Genomic DNA, 19,787 nt, shown 5'->3' with positions numbered 1-19,787 from the left:
TCACTGTCAGCGCCGCTCGCCTGTCGGGGCTCTCGGAACAAAACGCCAGGCGGAGGCGCCGAGGCGGCGGCGGCGGCGGCGGGGCGCCCGAGCCGCCCGGACAGTCCGGGAGCCGAGCCGGGTCCGACGTCCGGACCGACCTTCAACCCGGACACCCAAAGTCCGCGGACCGCTGGCGGCCGGGCTGGCGGCCGTGGCGGCCCGGGCGGCGGGGACGGCGCGGCGGCGGCGGGGACGGCGGTGCAGGCGGCGGCGCGAGCGGCGGCCAAGTTCTGGTCCAGGCTCTGGCTCCGGCTCCGGGCTCCGGGCTCGGCCGCGTTTTCGGTCCCCTGGCCTCCGCCGGCCCCGCCCCCCACACTTCCGGTTCCGGCCCGAAGCTGGAAGCCAGGCGCGGCGGAGGAACGCTCGGCCGCGGCGGCGGCGGCGGCGGGGACGGGGACGGGGACGGGGACGGCGGGGCGGCGGGGCGGCGGGCGCAGCGCGCGTGCCGGGCCGGGAGCGCGAGGAGATGGTCGGGGAGGCGAGGCGAGGCGGGCGCGGGGAGGGGCGCGCGCGAGGGCGGGGCGGGCCGGAGGGCGGGGGGCGGGGCGGACGGAGGCGCGTTCCCGCGAGGCCTGTGCGTCCGGCCTGCGCGGCCTGCGGGGCTGCGGGGCTGCGGGGCCCGGGCGGGACGTGGGGCGCGGGGCGCGGGGAGCCGCGGAGCCCGCGCCCTGCCCCGCCCCGCCCTGCCCTGCGCTGCGCTGCCCCAGGGGACGCCGCGTCCGCGGAGCCGCCCGGCCGACCCGGTGCGCGCGGGCTGCAGGCGCGGCCCGGCCCCAGCCCCGCGGCGCCCGAGCGCTCCGTGCCGCGGCCGAGCCACCGGGCCGGGCGTGCACCGGGGCGGGGGGCAGCCGAGCGCCGCCCGGGATCGCGCGGGGTCCGCTCCGCACCCGGCGGGGTCGCGGCTGCCTTTCTTTCCTTGCATCTTTTCCTTTCTTTCTTTCTTTCTTTCTTTTTTTTTTTTCTCAAATTTTCACGCCCCTTAAGCCAGGTGGATCGCTCGCACGGGGCCGGGCCGGGCTCGGATCGCGACTCCGAACGCAGGACGAGCGTCCCCCCTCGCGGAGCCCGCGGCGGCGGCGGCGGCGGCGGGTTCGAGCCCCGCGGAGGCCGGGACCCGACCCGACCCGACCCGACCCGGGGCCGCCCGGCCCTGCCTGCGGCGTTCAAGCGTGAGCTCCGCAAACCGTTTTATTTTTTTACTAATAAAGAATAATAAACCGTATTGCGTGTGGCTAACTCCTCTGTTTTACTGGTGCTTTACCGATCCCCACGTTTTTCCCACAAAGCCAAGCCTCCTCCCATGTATGTACACAGTGGTTTTTTTCCCCCCTTCCTCTAAATTACTCAATATCGCTATCTATGAAGCTCATCCTGTAATTATCTGCCCATTTCTACGACTTGTCAGGGTCATTAGTAATGACTGTGACTCTTAAACTTCCTCCAAGATCTCCAAGTCCTCACGTCGTGGTGCTCAGAATTTGGTTTTTTGTTTGTTTGTGCTCAGAATTTGTTTTTGTTTTTTATTTGTTTTTTGTGGGTTTTTTGTTTTGTTTGGTTGGTTTTTTTTTTTTTTTTTTTTTTTTGGTGCTCAGAATTTGACTGATGTTGTGCAACAGTTGAGAAAAAGTCCCCAGTGGGTCTTCAAGGTGTCTAAATGGTCCCATATTATGTAATTCTCTGGACCTTATGAGCTGCTCAGAGGAATAAATATAAACATCCTTCCATTCTCTAGTTGCACTGTTTCCACTAATGTTTCTGGAATAGAAGAGCGTATTTAGTGCATTCAGGAATTTTCTGTGGGTTGTACCCTGGATCAGGCCTCCCTGTTGTCTTATCTCTGCATCACTTCCATATTTCGCAGATTGTGAAACCACAGCGAGTGGAATAACTGGAATAACCAGTAACAAGACTAAAACACACACACACAAAAAAAAATTATATTCCTTATCTTACCACCTAAATTTGCCAGTAGAAGAATTTTAAGAGAAGAAGGAAATTATTTTTCTCTGTCGCATAAAAGGGGAGCAACAAGTCAGAGTCCTCGCTGAACTATTCTTATAAAGAGTTATCCCCCCCCCCCCCCCGCTGGGGAAGTTATTAATATCCACTAACAGTAGTTACCTATTTTGTTCCTAAAATCCCCCATCTTCTGTATATTTTTAAAAATTCAAAAATAATTTAACTTAAGACGTGAGAGTATGTGACTAACTCCCACTGGAATTCTAAAGCTTGAAAACTAGACGGAGGTAGCTGCAGCTAACCCTACTGCCCCTCTTTTTCCTATTTCTAGACTCACTTCTTAATCCACAAATCCAACAACTCCCTAAAAGTGCAAGCCATACAAGCTGAGTTGAGGAAAGAAGGAGAAGAAAGGGGTAGAAACGCGAAAGGAACTCTGGTCTGACAAAGCGTTAGACGATTATGTGTTAAACACCTTTAGCTGACATCACTCAATCCCGACACCTGGTCTCAGTCTCTAATGCTAGAATTTCAGGTCCAGGGTTCTGACAAGAAACTTGATTGAACTGCAGGATTTCCCCAGCCAGAAGAATTTTGAGAGACCGTTTTAGGGCGTGTTGGCTAGATGAGGAGACAGAGGTAAACAAGTATTGTAGACTGCTTCCAAAATAGAGGATGATTTATTTTGCTAGGAACTCATATGGCTCAAAAAGGTATATGCATTAGGTTTGAACCTTCAGCTCTGAAATAGGGCTGGAATTGAATTAGGCCAGATTTGAACTTGCCTTTGAGATTGGGTGGTATGCCATATACATTGTGAAGAAATTCACTGTAAGATATTCACCTGCCTTTGGACAAAGCAACAGCCTCATATAAGCATAGAGATGCCAAATCTCTCTTCCTTCATCTTTAGTAAGATGACTACATTCCTTTGGAGTATGAAGGCTGTTGGATTTCCCTTAGATGAAGGATTTAAGAGTATTTCTGCTGCTTTCTGTATGCTATAAAAGTATACATTTGTATGAGTATGTACAAGTATACTATAAAGGTACTATAAAAGTCTACTCATGTGCTCAAATTTCAAGTAACATGGGCATTCCTGAAGTGGCATAAGTAATGAATTTCCCATATACCGATGCTGTGAGGCATAACACAAGGGGAAAATCTTGGTAACTTCGTAAGTCAAAGAAAGGCAAATAATAACATATCTTCCATGAACATCCCCCTCCCTAAATGCTCAAACTGGGAATTAAATTCCCTGTATCCTACCTAGCTTTTGCTACTGTTATTCTTCCCTTTTTACTTAGGTCTACTAATAGCATTGCACTATGCCAATGATGGAGTGGACGGAGACAGATAATGAAAAGAATAGGGATGTGGGAATGGATGAGGGACAAAACATTAGGGCAGAATTTTTTAGGACAGGAAGATGAGTTAGAGGAATTAGAGGAAACTAGCTGTGGTAGAAATAATGAGTCTAGCACTTTGATTAAAAGGCTATACTAACCCAACTAGGACTAGAAATAACCAATTGGTCACCATGTGACATCCCAAGGGTAATATTTGAATTTTCTCCCACTCTCACCTCCTTCAAAATCCAGTCAAGGTATTTGGGGAAGATGTTTTCCCACCCTCCAATTTATATTCATGACCACAGAAACTTCATTTTCTGTTTGACTTCCATCATTTTAGAAATTTAATTTCTAATAGTTTTCTATTTTATTTCTAAATTTTACAACTGTTCTGTAAATTTTATGACTTTCATTTGTTTTGTTTTATTTCTAGTAGCTTTCAACTCCTCTTCCTATAACAGGATGGATGAGCTTTGAGATACAGTGCCTAAATCAATCCCAATGACCTCAGTCATCCATCCAAGTTGGAGTAAAACAACACTACTCAAAAGTACAGATCTCCAACCAGCATTGGTCCCAAACCTTGTTACTGATCTTAAATGATATTAGCATAGACATTGGCAACAATTGATTAAAAAGTTTCATAGAGGGGGCCTGGGTGATTCAGTCTGTTAAGTGGCTGACTCAATTTCTGCTCAGGTCATGACCCCAGGGTCATGATCTCAGAGTCAGGAGATTGAGCACAGCATGGACTATATCCTGGGCATGGAGCCTGCTTAAGATTCTCTCCCTGCCTGTCCCTCCCTCTTCTCTCCCTCTCTCTAAAAGAAAAAAAAAATTTAAAAAAAATTTGTAGAAACTTAAACATGTTAAGTCTGTTAAAATTAATAATAAAAACAATTGGGTTTATATTTTGTTATTGTTTTTATTTCATGATTTTTTTAGTAATTTTTATTGAATTTTACAAAAGTCTCATAGATTTGGAATTCACCATAGATAATTTGAGAGGCACTGGAGGAGAAAATAGACTATATACCAAAGATTCTCTCTCTCAAAAAAAAAAAAAAAAATGCTTTCCATCCATTTTGACAAATGCTTGAAATCTTCAATAAAGCTTTGATGCTACACTGCTAAAATTTTCTATAATGTAAGACTGCATAAGAATCAGTCCTTTTTATCACATGGTCTATCATTACCTGTGGTATTCATTTATTCAACAAGTAGCTATTAACTTTAGCTTCAGGGTTGTCCTGGGTATTGGTTGCATAGTGATAAAGAAAGTGGATATCATCTCTGCCCTCATTGAGCTTACAGTATCATGAGGAAGACAGAAAAAAATATTTGTCAAATGGGAAGGATTATTTACAAAAGCAGACGGGGTGCTGAGATAAGGAAGAATGATGGAACTGGAAAGGAAAAGGACACTATTGCGAGGGAATAACTCAGGAAGGACTTACTAAGGAGGTAACATTTAAACCAAACCCACAAGATGAAAAGGAGATAGCCATGAATGGAGCTAGATAAGGAGAAACAGTACGTACAAAGCCTACGATGTGTTCCAGAAACTGAAAGGAGGTTCTCGTGGTTATAAAGACAGTGGTATGAATAAGGAGAGAGAGAGGAACACAGGCCCCGGACCACAAAAGCTTATAGGGCAAAGTAAGGTCATTGGATTTTTTCCAAAGTGAAGCATCAGGCCATTGGAGTGTTTTAGTAAGGAAGTAATGTCTTCTAGCTTAAGTCCTTAAAGATTATTCTTGTTCTTATATGGAGAACAGGTTGTAGGAAATTACCAAAGAAAGCAGAGAGACTAGGAGTAAGGTGTTGCAGTAAGTCAGGCAAGAGATTATGGTACTGTGAACTAATATGGAAAGAAGTGGACAGACTCTAAGATATACTCGGGAAGAAGAATCAACAGGATTTGCTGATGCATTGGAAGACTCCTACTTTTTTCTTAAGCAGATGTGTAGAGGTAGTGTCATTTGTTGAGTTGGGAAAGATTTAGAAGGAGAGATATAGAGAAAGTAGAGAGATGAATGGTGAAAAAACATTCAATTTTGAAAATATTAAATATCAGATGCCTACAAGACATCTAAACAGAGATGTAAAAGTAAGCAATTGTATGTAACCAATGTTCAGAGGAACAGGCAATGCTGCGGATATAAATTTGAGAATTATCAGCAGGTAAATGGTATGTAGGGCCATGGAAATGACTGAAAAGTTAATCTAAATAGAGAGTGGACAGAGAGAAGAAATTTAGCAAGTGGAGAAATAAGAGGCAGGAAAGGGGATGACAAAGTAACAGCCAGAGAGAGAAGATAAAAATTGAGAAAGATGTAATACATGAGAGTGTTCTACAGAAGGGTGATGGAAACAGTATTGAGTCCTATAGAAACATCAGTAAATTGAAGAGCAAAAAATAATAATAGTAAAAAGGAGCTATTGGATGTTGCATCATGGAAAGAGAACCCATCTCCTTGATAACCATTTCAGCAGAAGACAGATTGAGGCAGACAGGATGAAAAAAGTGCCAGCAGAAGCGGGTGAGTTTGTAGAACTAGTCACTGGAGGGTGTATTTCCAGCTGAGAGCTCTAATTTCCACAAATTATAAAGCAAGTTTTCAGTTTAAAGTGGAAGATACATGGTGAAGAGTTGTGAAATAGTTGACCTCCAACCTCCTAATTGAGGTTGGAGAGCAAAGATTTATAGTGGAATTCTCAGGGTTGAGTACCTGTTGGAAGTTGGAGATCATGTTTATCATGACTGCAGTCAGTCCAAGCTGTTACTGGTTACTTCCTGAAACACACAGGGGTGTCAGGTACAGAATTGTCAGGCAGATGATTGAGTTCTACCATGGTTGGGTTTGTTAAGTAAGTGATTTTGAGGAAAAGAAAAAAAGAAAAGAAAGAAAGGTATGGGAATTGTATTGAAACACCAAATAATGGAATTTGAGTTGGGTAGGAAGAAGGTATAGTCTAGAAGAGGCTGTTGTGTGTAGAGGAGTGATAGGAGTCATGGATTAGAAGGCTGGCCAACACCTTTAAGATAGTTTGTTGCTTCCTGGTCAATATTTAAGCAACTAGAAGGCTAGGAGCTAGGATCAAAGAATAAGAATGCAAAGTTTTAGAGGGAATTTGTGTCTGGCCAGGGAATTACCATTGCTGTGAAAGAAAAAAACATGGTCACTGGCAATGAGAAGATCCAAAAATGGGATGCCAAAGCATCCAGTGAGCTGAATGGGTCATTTCTAAGGAGGTTGAAACTACCTAAAATGGGAACAAATACTAGACAAGGGAGTAAAAACATTGAGACTTCAAGAACATAGAGATGTTTCTTGGAGTCTGTTACATGACAGCATTCCTCAATGTTATTTTAAATTTCTCCATATTAAAAAAATTCAATCTTTACATTGTTTCAGAAGCATATATTATGCAAAGTAAGATAAAGTACCAGGCAAAGGAATGATCTGAATATTTGCTCCCTTTTATATGGTGAGAGCATTAAAAAAAAAACAAAAAACAGGGATCCCTGGGTGGCGCAGTGATTTAGCGCCTGCCTTTGGCCCAGGGCGCGATCCTGGAGACCCTGGATCGAATCCCACATCGGGCTCCCGGTGCATGGAGCCTGCTTCTCCCTCTGCCTATGTCTCTGCCTCTCTCTCTCACTGTGTGCCTATCATAAATAAATAAAATTAAAAAAAAAAAGAAAAACTGTGTTGAGGTAAAATTATCACAAAATGTAACAACAATTATTATTAAAACTCCATTTCTAAGGTAGCCCCGGTGGCTCAGCGGTTTAGCACCGCCTTCAGCCCAGGGCATGATCCTGGAGACCTGGGACTGATTCCCATGACAGGCTCCCTGCATGGAGCCTGTTTCTCCCTCTGCCCATGTCTCTGCCTCTCTCTGTGTGTCTCTCATGAATAAATAAATAAAATAAAAAAAAATAAAACTCCATTTCTAACGAATTATAAATAAGAAAATGAAGAGAAAAAAAAAGAAAATGAAAAGAGTAAATGTGAGTTTATTGTTGTGTGTAAATGTGAATTTTTGCACTTAAGCAATAGAGAATAATACCTGTGTATAACATATAGTACTTTTTATAATTCAAAATAAAAACAGGGGAGACAGAAAAATTATTTTTCTCTTTATTTCCAAAAAATTTTTGTTTTCTCTGGCTAAACTACACTGGATTTTCCCATCTGTTTAAGCATGCAAATTAAAACACTTAACGGCACTTTATTGTGCTTCATTTTAACTTAGATCAGAAGAATTTTAATCAAAGCAATACTGAGGCTTTAGGGGAAACTGAATTGTAGGAATGTTTGTAGTAATTTTAACTAGTCACAATATATTGTACGCATTTCTTTATATTCAAAATCAGTTATTACTAGCTACTCTTGCAAATAAGTGATAATTTTATCCCATTTTTTAGGTGAACAAATGCAAAGGTTAAATGGTTTGCCCAGGGACATAAATTGAATCAGTAGCAGAAGTAGGATTATAACTCCAAACTACTGACTCAAAGCTTAGTCCAATGAGCCATGCTGTTTCTCAAGTAGTAAGCATATTAATTGTCCCTCCAAGCAGGAAACAGAGTTCTAAATGGAGCATGTCCCATCCAGACCTACACAACATAGTAAGGAGACCTATTTCTTCCACTTAAAAAAACCAAAAGCCAAAACCAAAAAAACTTACATACCAAACCGTCAACCTTTCTGTATAGAGACAAGATATGTCATAAGTTCAAAAAAGTAGTACAAAATATATATACTGTAGAAAGGCACTACATTTTATACTTACAAAATCAAAAGAGTGTTTTAATTTTGTTGGTCAATACTGACATTAGACCTGGGATACACAGAATATGAATTTGCAGTATTAGACTAATATCTACGTAATTCAGGAATCCATTTTCCCTTTATTATTTAGGCTAACCATAGAAAAACAGCAACTGTATACATTTTATTTAACATTTGGACAAATGCTTTCCTGACTCGTTTTTCTTATTCCAAGTTCACCCAGGTACGTACTTTTTCTGACTCAGTTTTAACTCTGCAGTTTCAAAACCACAAATGAAAGACTATATTGAAAGCAGAGATTATGGAAGTTGCAAATTAAAAGTGAATGATTCAACTTCCACTTCTAGCTATGAGAGAATAGCTTGTAATATTTTAACTCTCCTGTTGAGAACAACCGGTTAAACATAACATATACAACAACTATTTGAAGTCACTAGAGAAGAGCTAAGAAAACCAGTCCCGGAGGATCCAAGATCCCAGAGGAGAGAAAACTGTGATGAGTTGAGCCCCACATTCATCTCAGCTTTTCACTTGTATTAGCAGATTCCTGGCATGCGTAAATAGAGGCCAATAAGAAAGCGTCAGCCTGAGCTTACGGCAGGCTCACTGGGTTGGGAATGCTATATGACAGATGATGATACAGTTTGAGACTACCAAGGTGATTGCGACTTGAGAGACTAAGATCCAGGATTTGAGAAAGCCACAAAGTCAAGGCGTATGGCTGACTCTTAAACTGTGCAGGGTAAAATGCAGAGAAACTGAGTGTAAAGGACTAGCTTGGATGTTAAATAGCTGAGCAGAGATTTTGGCAGGCTTGGAGAACTTGGGAGGCAGAGATGAAAATTTAGAAACCACCAAGGTGCTAGAGCCTAAGTAAACACTTTAGGATTTCAGAGGAGAATCTAAGGATGCTACTCCTTAAAAATTAAAGACTATGCTTTAGGAGTAGGAACAAACTGGAAATCATTAAGGCTAACAAAGTCTGAAACCCAGCATTTGACTTGAGTAGTGTGATGAGTCCATATGTTATATGACCAGAGCATATTAAATCCTTTCTGGGAAAAGGATAACTTAATGTTGAGTCTTTGCAAATTTTCACACATGACATTTAGCATCCAATTTAAAAATCACCAAGTGTGTAAGAAACAGGACCAAGCAGAAATGCTAGAAGGAAATGTTACAAGAACTAAAATAAATTATAAGATGAATTAATAATAGATTAGGCACATCAGAGAGAAGAATAGTGAACTAAGAGAGAAGTAGAAAATATTCAAGTATAAAGATTACAAGAGATGAAAAATACAGAAGAGAAAATAAGGGTTAGGTGGAACAGCATTTAAAAGTCTGACATACCAATAATTGGAGTCCTAGAAGAATATGAAAGCATGAAGTGAACAAGAGCAACATTTCAAATCTATTGGCAACAAATTTTACAAAATGGATGAAAGCCAGCAAGTCATGAATTCAAAAAGCTCCACAAACCACATGCAGGATAAACACAAGGAAGCTACACCCCAGGTATCATAGTCAAACATCTGGGGAAAAAAAAGAAAAGATAAAAAGAAAATATTGACCAAAGACTTCAGATGACTTTTAAATAAAAACCATGGAATCTAGAAGACAATGGAATGACTTTAAAATTCTTAAAGACCGCTACTGCTAACCAAGAATTCTATACCTTACAAATAGATTCCTCAGAAAGGAATGTGAAATAAATAAATTTTCAGAAAAACAAAAGCAGAGAAAATTTGTTTCTAATATACCTACACTACAGAAGACCAAAGGGATTTTTTTTTCATGTTTCAACATGGAACTGTAGGAAAAATATTAACACAGGGAAGGGTAAATGAGTAAATCTAAATACAAATAATAGTAAGTAAAGCACTATGGGGTTTTAAATAGCTATAGGATTAACATACATAACAACACAAAGATATTATCTAAGAAATTGTAAATGTACAAACTTAAAGTAGATTTCAATGAATGAATGAATCTTGGAATCTCTTATTTTAGGGTAATCAATAAAATAATAAATATATCACTACAATCCAATAAGGCAAATGGAATAATAAAAACTTGATTAATATAAAAGAATATGGTATAGTATAAAATATACAGTAAGAAGATACATTTCAATACAAATAAACCAATAATTATACTTAAGTAGTTGGATTAATACCCCAGTTAAGTGACAAAGATGGGCAAAGTAGACAAACCTTAAATATAAGGACTATTTAAGGCTGAAAGTAACAGTATGAAAACTATAAAATGAAATCATGACCAAAGGAAAATGGTGTAGCTATACTGATGTCAGACAACATAAACTCTAAGGCAAAAGGCATTACTATAGAAAAACACAGTGTTTGTGTTTGATAATAATAAAAGAATCAATAGGAATATAAACTTAAATTTAAACATACCTAATAATACAGTCTTAAAATATATAAATTATTATAAATATATTCTAATTTTCCCTTTTTGACTCTTTGATGTCCAGAAGTGTTTTAATTTCCATATATTTGTAAATTTCTCAAATTATTTTTTCTGTTATTGATTTTTTTGGCATTTATTTATTTATTTATTTATTTATTGAAGTATCTGACACACATGTTACCTTGTGTTATTGCTTTTTAAAAATATTTATTTATTTATTTATTTTAGAAAGAGCAGAAGGAGGGGCAAAGGTGGAGAGAGAGAATCCTAGAACACACTCCCCGCTGAGCAAAGAGCCTGGCGTGGGGCTAGATCCAAGGACACTGAGATCATGACCTAAGCTGAAATCAAGAATTGGCCACTTAACCCAGGTACCCCTGTTACTGATTTTTAATATCAATCCATTAATGTTGGAGAACATATATGGTATGATTTCAATATTTTACATTGATTGCAGCTTGTTTATGTCCTGACATTGTTATGGCCTATGCTGGAGAATTATTCGATGTGCACCTAAGAATATGAATTCTGTTGTTGTTGGGTAGTGTTCTATAGATGTTATTAGGTCTAGTTGGCTATTTTCTTCTTGGTCTTCTTTCTTTTTATCCATTATTAAAAATGGGATATGAAGTCTTGAACTAATATTTTTTAATTGTCCATTTCTTCAATTCTATAAGCTTTTACTTTGCACACTTTGGAGCTCCACAATTAGGTGCATATGTATTTATAATTGATTGTCATCCTGACGAATTGACTCACTTTTTATTTTAAAATGCCTTTTTTGACTCTAGTTACCTGTTTTGTCTTAGAATCTATTTTGTTTGATACTAGTATGGCCGTCCAAGGTTACTTTTGGCTACTAGGTCCTTTTGGTTACTAGGTCTTTTTGGTTAGTTACTAGGTCTCTGATTACAGTAACCAAAGAGACTTTTCCCCTATTCTTTTACTTTCAACTTCTTTGTTTCTTGAATCAAATGTGTATCTTTTATAGCCAGCATATAGTTGGGTCATTTTTTTCAAAATACATCCTACCAATCTCTCCTTTTGATTCAAGTGCTTAATCCATTCACATTCAAAAATTTTTTTTTTAATTTTTATTTATTTATGGTAGTCACAGAGAGAGAGAGAGAGAGAGAGAGGCAGAGACACAGGCAGAGGGAGAAGCAGGCTCCATGCATCGGGAGCCCGATGTGGGATTCGATCCCGGGTCTCCAGAATCGCGCCCTGGGCCAAAGGCAGGCGCCAAACCGCTGCGCCACCCAGGGATCCCTCCATTCACATTCAATGTAATTACTGATAAGGTAGGATTTATATTTATCATTTTGTTATTTGTGTTCTGTCTTATGTCTTTTTCTTTCTCAGTCACTGCCTTCTTTTTTTTTTTTTTTTTTTTTTTTTTTTTACTGCCTTCTTTTATATTAGATCTTTTCTAGCATACTTTTTGAACTCCCTTGTTTCTTCTATTATATCATTGGAATTAATTTTCTTACTGTTTTCGATGGAAATTACATTTAGCATTCTAACTTAAAAAAATCAATTACAATAATATATAAAATTATTGGTTCCTTTATTGTACAAAAATGTACAAAATTATTTAGTTAGTTCCCTTTCTGCTTTTCATTTTTGGTGCCATTACTGTCATACAAATTATGTTTTTGTATATTAAAGCCTATTAACAAAGTTTTATAATTTTTAAAAATATTTTATTTATTTATTCATGAGAGACAGAGAGAGGCAGATATACAGGCAGAGGGAGAAGCAGCTCCATGCAGGGAGCCTGATGCGGGACTCGATCCTGGGTCTCCAGGATCAGGCCTTGGGCTGAAGGCTGCGCTAAACCACTGAGACCCCCAGGCTGCCCCAAAGTTTTATCATTTATGTACGTATATTTTAAGTCATATAAAAGGTGAAAGGGGGATCCCTGGGTGGCGCAGTGGTTTGGCGCCTGCCTTTGGCCCAGGGTGCGATCCTGGAGACCCGGGATCGAATCCCACGTCGGGCTCCCAGTGCATGGAGCCTGCTTCTCCCTCTGCCTGTGTCTCTGCCTCTCTCTCTCTCTGTGACTATCATAAATAAATAAAAAAAATTAAAAAAAAAAGGTGAAAAGTGTTGCAAACAAAAATACAGTTTTACTCTTTGCCATTTGACAGTGTGACTATCATTTGTCTATATAAAAGAATGGATCTCAGGGTGCCTGGGTGGCTTAGTTGGTTAAGTCACTGACTCTTGATTTTCGTTGTAGGACTGAGCCCTAGGTTGGGCTCCATGCTCAGCGCAGAGTCTGCTTGTCCCTCTCCCTCTGCTATTCCCCCCCCACTTGGACCCCATTCACGCTCTCTCTCAAATAAATAAGTAAATAATAAATAAATTCTTTAAAAATAAAAAAAGAGTAGATCTCTTTATGTTCATCATACTTTAGGTTTGTTGAGTTTCCTGAATCTATAGATTAATATTTTTCATCAAATTTGGGAAATGTCTGTCCATTGTTTCTTCAAATATTCTTTCTGTTTCTTTCTCTTGCTTCCCATCTGAGACTCTCATCATACATATATTAGTACTTTCACAGTGTTTTGTGGATCAATGAGGCTCTGTTCATTTTATTTTTTTCACTAAAATAATTTCTGTTTCTCTCAGATTGGATAGTCTCTATTGACCTATCTTCATGTCTGCCAATTCTACTTTTGCCAGTTCAAAAATAATCTTGAGTCTCTCTAGTGAATTTTTAATTTTTGTTACTGTACTTTTCAATTCCAAATTTATATATTTATATTTGGGATATATATGTATATATTTTGCTGTTGTTGATATTCTTTATTTGATGTCATCTCTCTATAATTCCTTAGCTATGATTTCCTTTAGTTCTTTAAACATGTTTATAGTAGCTGATTTTAATTCTTCGTTTAGTAATTTTAACATCTAAGAGTCCTAGGGATAGTATTTATTTACTGCTATTTACTCCTATATATGGGCCATAACTTCCTGTGTCTTAGAAAATCTGAAAATTATTTTTTGCTGTTGAAAACTAGAATTTTATGCAATATAATGTGGTACCTTCATACCACATGATTTATTGTAGGTGCTATTTGTTGTTGCTACTTGTTAATTGGTGACTTTCCTGAACTAATTCTCTAAAATTTGTATTTTTTGTTATATGTAGCCATTGAAGTCTCTGCTTGGTGAGTTTAGTGGTCAGCTTACAATTGCAGGATGATTTTTATAAAAGAACTATAGGTTTCCAAGATTTTGCCAAGAAATTCTTTGTGTGTTTGTTTTGGGGTATGCCTTCAATGCTCTGGCATTTTATAAGTCTGCCTTAACCTTCACTTCCTGTTTGCACAGGGCTTCATATTGTGTCAGAGGAGAGAAAATGGTTTTTGTGAGGCATTCCACAACCCTGCACAAGCATGTGGACTTCTAGAGTCTCAGAAATATTTTGGAGCTTTTCAAAGCCCACTATGCACATCTCATTTCCAGATTTCCCTTTTTTTTTTTTTTTTTTTGGTCAAGCCTCTTATTTTTGTCAAGTGGTATTTCTTTTTCTTTTTGTCAAGCCTCTTGTTTTTGTCTTTCTTTCTTTCTTTCTTTCTTTCTTTCTTTCTTTCTTTCGTGGTATTTCTGTTTTAGGTGACTGTGATGTTAAACAATTGTCATTGAATGCTTTTGACAATGCCTTGGGGGTAGAGCTCTCTTCACTAAACAAACTCTGGTTCAGGTAAAATAAAGACAAGTCTTATGAATGGGGTTCTTCCGGGGAGTTGCCAGATAGGTCAAACAGTGACAATCGGTTGGAGACTTGGGGGGATTTCCAAACTCATTCTGTCCCCTTCAGTGTCTACTAGGGTGGTTTTCATAGCTACTATGGTGTTAGGCTGCTGATTTTCAGGGCTACCATCAATCTGAGGAGAGGATAACCAGATAGGGCAAGTCAAAATGCCACAAAGCTCACCGGTTTTACCAAAATTCAGTAGGTTTTTTTTTTTCTTTTAAATAAATGTTCTTTTGATTGCTGCAAGTCTTGAGTTTATTTCTAGAGGTCTGAAAAAATTAATTTTGACATTTTTAATGAGTGTTCTCAATGCTTTTATAGAAGAGGATCAGAGGTTCTTACTCTGCCATTCCAGAAGTGCTTTTGTTCTGATATTTTGCTGAAGTGGAGTAGTATAGAGCAATAAAAATAATGAATAATGTTTCATGTAACCACATTGATGAGTCTCCCAGAAATGACAGTGAGCCAAAGAAGCCAGGCACAAACAGTACATATTGTTTGATTTTACTTATGGGACCTTCCAAAACCACCTAAAATGAGTCTATAGTGATGAAAGTGAGAATATTAGTTAGCTTTAGGAAAGTTAACTGGAATCAGACACGAGAGAACATTGTAGGATATAGGGAATGTTCTATATCTGATCTGGGAGGTGGTTACACAGGTGTATTCATTTACCAAAATTCTTTGAGCAATACACTATGTGAATTTTATTGTATGAATATATACTCTTGTAAAAAACAAGCCTTTAAAAACAAATAAAAGTAAATGCTTAACCTCAGGCCCTTCTTTAATTCTTGGATATAGATTCCCTTTCAGAGTGTAATGGAAGGAGTAGAAGTTCTCATATTTGTGGTTGAGAGAGTCGCATATGTATCACTGAAACATAGGAATGATTTGTTTCTAATATTGTTGTCAGTGTTAATAACAGGAGCAAATATATCTGCAAAGCTCTGATTCTTAAACTGCTTTCACATACATTATCTTGTCATCTGTACAACTATTGAAGTTGGAGGTCAAGTGCTATATTTTCCAAATGAAGAGACTCAGATGTAGAATTAGAATTTGTGAATAATAGAGTCAGGATTGATAGTTTATGTGTCTAACTCTTAGATGATTATGTTTCTTTATGACACAGTCTTCAGAATATTGCTAGCCACCAACTTATCAAAATTAGTTGTGTGCCCATGGTTTTAGACTTCTCTAAAATTCTCCCAAATCATTATTAAAGGATGATGTTAATTCTTGAATCTGTGGATAATCCCAAGATTCTAGAAATAGAATTTTGAGTTTCCTCTTTTCAGTCTATCTGTGAAATACAAGAGTATTTCTTATCCAACTTAAACATACCTTTTTGTTAAAGATTTATTTATTTATTTGAGAGAGAGATAGAGTGAGAGAGAATGCATAAATGGGCAGAGGGGCAGAGAGAGAGAGAGAGAGAATCTTCAACCATACTCCGTACTGACTGTGGAGCCTGATGTAGGGCTTATCCCATGACCCATGAGATCACCCCCTGAGCCAAAACCAAGAGTCTGACACTCAACCCACTGAGCCACTCAGGTGCCCCAAACATATCTTTTGATGAGATTTCACAATACTTACTTATTATATATCACATCCTTTTTATGGTAAGGACCTTGTCCCATTGTTATACTAAGTTGCTATTTCTGTAGTCTACTTTTTCCTTGACTTCTACTCAAATACAGAGTGGTTAATCACAATGTAGGATTCCTTTCTAAATATCTGAGGAGTATTAAAAATTATCCTGACATTAGCAATCTATGGTCCTACTTTATTTAGGTCTTCTTCCTATCATTTATTAAATATTTGCATATTGGCTGAGCTTCTTTCCAAGATCCCTGTCTTGTCGTTTCATCCATGGTATAAAACTATATCCCAGAAGACAGCAATTTGATTAAGACCTGGTCAGTGTTAAAGGTTTTGTTGTTTTTATTGTTTCTGATGTATCATAATTACTATATAATAGTCTATCATGTTTATGTAAATTTCTAGCATTTTTTCTTTCATTTAGGTGATTAAATCTGCATTTGTCCCCTGAATTAAAGGTCATTAGATTTGTGAAGACGACTTTGAATTAAATTGTGTTTCCTTAAGTAATAGACATGCAAGCTAAAGTTGCATCTTCCATTAGTTTAATAAGTATACGCTCAACATAAATCCCGGGATCACAAATGAGAATAATAAATAAAGAGGACCCACAAAGCCGCTATGTATTTGTGAATAGCTACTAGAAAGCCTTAATTTGCTTTTCAGGAAAGTGAAGAATAGCACACAAGTGAGAAAGTGCTATTTATAAAGAGAATAAGGGGCTTGGAAAATTTATTTATGTTTTTGCAATTAAGTTCTAAATGGCTGATGGAATGCCACTACAGATCCCAAACAGAAAGTGTCTTTAGCTGGATTTTCTCTGTCCCGCATCGTGAGCAAAAAACTTAACTTCACCACTTAAAGATTTATAGGGGTGGTTGCAATTTTTCCTTCAAATCTCTCTCTATGGTCTGATATCCTTTTCCCCCACTGGAGCACACCTTTCCCATTATATCCACCAAAATGCAGTACTCAGAATCTGTTTGGTCCCACAACTGATGCTACCATCTACTTGGCAATTTTAGGAAAAACTGTAGGTAGATGAAGTGCGTTACTTCATCAGCTCAGGACAGCCTGAAAACAATAACACTTCTTGCCTAAGCTAGCTCAGTTCTTTCATTTGCTGCTCTCTCCTTGAGGCCAAACCCTTGAAGTCACCACCTTTCTTCTTGTTCTGTCTGCTTCCATTCTCAAACTGAGAGCAGAGAAACCTTTTTTTAGAAAACTTCATCCTTGAAGGCAGGGTCATTTTCTGCCTGGATCAGTTTAGGCTTCAAACTGCTGTTGTGGTAGGCATCTGAGTATTCAACGTGTGTGGGGTCATTGGGATTGAACCCACTGAAATCCCATGATCATCTTCTTTTCTTTTTTCCAGACATGTGATAATATGCAGAGATTGCCTGAGTTCAACTTTTCATTAGTTCATCCCTTCCTGGGTTTGTTTTTTCCCTTTTTTTCTCATTTTTTTTAAACCATCTGGACCCAGGGTGTCTTTAAAACTTTATTTCCTTGTAGCACTTTTGTGCAGTCCACACCCTGTTTTTCCTCCCATCCTCTGTACATATAAACCAGATCACCAACCCACCTCAGTAGCCGACAGTTCCCAACATTCAGGGATACCAACACTTTGGTAATATCGCTCTACTTTTCTAATCATATCATTAAATACAGTAAAATAATAGCACATTTTACTTGAATTATACTTTTATCTCTGTCTCTAGACATAGATCCAATTTGGGGGATGAGGTCAAGGGTAATTTAGAGGATATCTAATAAGATGCACCACAGCAAAAGAGATTGAGAATATAGTTTAATGTTTGCTTATTTTAATTTTTTGTTGGGGAAAACGTTCAAATTATACCAAAGTAGAGGCATGTTATATTGAACTCTCAGGTATCCATCACCAGCCTTTACAATTATCATAGTCTGTTTATGTTATTTTTAAAAGAAATATTTTTGATCACTATATTGTATTAACATGGCTTTCTTAAGAATTGTTATTCTCGTGCTCGCTTCGGCAGCACATATACTAAAATTGGAACGATACAGAGAAGATTAGCATGGCCCCTGCGCAAGGATGACACGCAAATTCGTGAAGCGTTCCATATTAAAAAAAAAAAAAAAGAATTGTTATTCTCTATGACCAACCTGCTCTTTATCCCAAATCCAGTTCTGAAACCAAATTAAACATAGTAAAAAAAAAAAAAAAAAAAAAAGAGAGAGAGAGAGAGAGAAGTTAGGAGTAGAAAAAGAAAAAGGAACAAATTGAATACAGTTCTTTTATTTCCAGGAGTATCGCTTCCATATTATCTTTGCCATATAAGACAAATTGCAACATAAAATGTCTTATAAATTCTTAACGGTTGAAGGGAATTCTAGCTTATTGGAGTTACATCTCTTTTACCACCCTAGTGTTGTCATAGGTACCCTACACTGTATTCTTCGATGAAACCTTGACAAAGATTGAATCCGTTTCAATCTAGGCAGGTGATATCTGGGCTGGAGATATCTACAGCATCTGCAAGAAGAGAAGAAGCCTTTGAAGAACTACAGTAGTAAGGTCTGATTTATACTGCTTCCAGGTAACCGAACAATTTGACAAAAACAAAGAGTAGTTAAACCATGGTTGTATTTCTAGACGGGATGAAGCAAATGACAATTAATGGAAACATGCTATGAGGATAGTTTTCTTCATATCTTTATTGCTATCTTGGATAAAAGATTCAGAACATATTGTGAGACTCACAGGGAACTGAATTAGGTGGTTCTCTAATATCCTAGAACACAGAGAGAGAAATGACGTGAAGGCTGATAAACTGTTGGTCTGAATGCAAAATGTGAAACCAGAGGTGACAAATACAAGGTGAGGTTTAACTTCAAAGAAACTCCCCCATGAATTCAGTTTGAAAGACAATCTTTCTCCTATACTTTTCATTTGACAGACTTGTACTAAAACAATGCTTACATCTGGATCAGGAAAAGTTTAAAATTTTGCAGATAAGATTAAGGAGTTTTGAAGATTAGTGGCAAAATCAACAATTGTAGAAAAGAAATCCAGCCTACAAAATAAAATTCAAAATGTGTAAAGTACGTGATGAGGATTGCTATGGTCTGAATACATATATATCCCCCCAAGTTCATGTGTTGAAATCTTCACCCTTCAAAGGTGGTGGTATTAGGAGGTGGGGTCTTTGGGAGGTGAATGGAGCCCTCATGAATGGAATTAGTGCCCTTATTTATAAAGGAGGTTCTGGAAATACCCCTAACTCCTTCCACCGCTCGAGGATACAATAAGAAGTCTGTGACCTGCAAGAGGGTCCTCATCCAAGCATCCTGGTGTTCTGATCTCAGACTTCCAGTCTCCAGAACTGTGAGAAATAAATTTCTATTGTTTCAAGCCGGTCTGTAGTATTTTGTTAGAGCAGCCAAATGCACTAAGGTGAGGAAAAGACTGAATGATTTATATGTGCGTGTGCTTATAAAGGATTAAAAAGAAGAGACTGGCAGGAGGACACACTGTATTTGGGCCTAATTCCCTTTATCTTGAATAAAGCAGCATAAACAAGTAGGAAAATGTATTTTCCTTGGTTCTCTTTCCAAAGTGTGGCTTTCATAGTGTACTTTTTAATAGAAAGCATCCTCTGGCAATGAAAAAGATAGTCTTAATTGACTCCCACTCTCCCCAGCAGCAAATGATTTGCTGGTGACTAGAGCTGTAGAGGAACAGAAAGTTTAGGCAAGAAGCGTCCTCCACCCCTCCTTTGCCCTGAAATGGCATATATTCACATAGTGCAAACTTTTCAAAAATGTAAAAAGGCATACTGT

At 38.7% G+C, this 19,787-nt stretch overlaps 1 non-coding gene across 1 annotated transcript; it reads left to right on the top strand.

The window, feature by feature from the left end:
* Positions 1 to 17,967: 17,967 nt before the first annotated feature.
* On the top strand, positions 17,968 to 18,074 carry LOC121482180. Its single transcript, XR_005985536.1, has one exon. It is a non-coding gene; the product is annotated as a U6 spliceosomal RNA (small nuclear RNA).
* The last annotated feature ends 1,713 nt before the right edge of the window (positions 18,075 to 19,787 follow it).

The sequence above is a fragment of the Vulpes lagopus genome, chromosome 24 (assembly GCF_018345385.1).
Source record: "Vulpes lagopus strain Blue_001 chromosome 24, ASM1834538v1, whole genome shotgun sequence".
NCBI lineage: Eukaryota > Metazoa > Chordata > Mammalia > Carnivora > Canidae > Vulpes > Vulpes lagopus.
The sequence above is the reverse complement of the archived record's forward strand: the minus strand, read 5'-3'. Positions and strand labels throughout refer to the sequence as shown.